The sequence below is a fragment of the Xenopus tropicalis genome, chromosome 1 (genome assembly GCF_000004195.4).
Source record: "Xenopus tropicalis strain Nigerian chromosome 1, UCB_Xtro_10.0, whole genome shotgun sequence".
NCBI lineage: Eukaryota > Metazoa > Chordata > Amphibia > Anura > Pipidae > Xenopus > Xenopus tropicalis.
In genome coordinates this window covers 136,276,279-136,277,867 of record NC_030677.2, presented here as the reverse complement: position 1 = coordinate 136,277,867, position 1,589 = coordinate 136,276,279, and positions in this window count along the sequence as shown.

The window sequence follows — 1,589 nt, the reverse complement described above, 5'->3', positions numbered from 1 at the left end:
AATATAATCATATTAAAAATGCTTTAAACATTAAATTGAACATTACATTAAACATTAAAAACAAAATTAGATAAACCCAATAGGATTGTAATGCCATTGGTAAGGATTAATTATATCTTTTATTGTGGTACAAAGTACTGTTTTATTACATTGAAAAAGGAAATCATTTTTAAACATTTGAATAATTTGATTAATATGGAGTTTATGGCTTTCTGAAACTCTACACTGTTCCTAGCCGTGGTATGTAAATCATAACACTAAGGCACTGGCCAGCCTTTGTTATCATAACAAGTGTACTTCTGTGAATCCACCCTGGAAGAAGAGATTTTGCCCATTGCCTTCTGTTATTCCAGAACATGCAGAGAATTGTACTTAAAACAGCAGGCTCTCTGGAAATCCCTCAGGCTTAGCCCATCCAGTGTTTATAAATATACTTTAGAAACTTTTTTTTTTATTTTATGCAGTAATGAATGTAAAATTCACTGCATCTAACTTGTTCTTTTGATGTGTTTTGCAATATAACCAGTATTTCCCAACACTCAGCTTTTAAACAAGAAAGCTTACAAACAATGTACCATGAAGAGCTACGCTTTGAGTTTGCCAGATCATGTCTGTGAAAAACAAATATTGTGCTTGGCTGATAAGCAATCTGTTCAGATGCAGACCACAGCTGTTTTGGTCTTTAGCCATGCAGCATACAAGCTTGCTAGTTACTAATTAGCCATGCATAAATACTCTATAGGTTTTCTATTTTAAATATAATGCTTACATGTGTTATAGATTGGCCTATTCTAAGCAACTTTTCACTTGCTTTTCATGAAAAAAATTTTTTATATGGTTTTGGATTTACAGCTATGGGGATCTCTTATACCTTGTAACTCATTATCCAGAGCTTAGAATTACAAGGCCATCTCCCATATAGTCCATCTTAAAGGAGAATAAAAGGTTGAAGCCTGATTAAAAAGGACAATGCTATTCTTGACCAGTTGGTGTCTTAAAATGCCCAATCAAAAACTTGGATTTTTTTATATGAATATCTGATCACAGCCTAGTTAAGTCTTTTTCATAGGCTTATATAGTTTGATATAGTTGTTAAAATATGGTGAAATGCAACCTCTGTGCCACCAGCTTAAAGTTGGCAACAGTTTTGTACCTAACCAGCGGACTGTTGACAGAAGTATAGATCCATAGATTTCTTGATGAGATGGTAACCCTAAACTAAGTTTCACCAGAAGCTGTATAGTCTTTCAGTGTATAATCTTTTCTGTAGGGCTGGTCCCACAACATTTTAAGAGAATGCGTTTTGGATACAGATTTGGACTTGGTAGCACATTTGTCGGCTTGCTTGTGATAAACATTAACGTCTACTGGTTTAAACAGTGTGTTCTCTCTGCATGCATTGTTATGAATAACTGTTTTAATGAATGTGTTATGTAATTAATGCAAGAGATTGCCATCTCTGGTGTCTAAATTCACATGTTCTAGCTCATGCCAGAGCATTGCGGAAATACTTATTGGCCTGTAATTAACTAATTAATTTTCTTATTCATTTCAATAGAATGTCCTTTCTGCAGGCATAATAAGGGAGT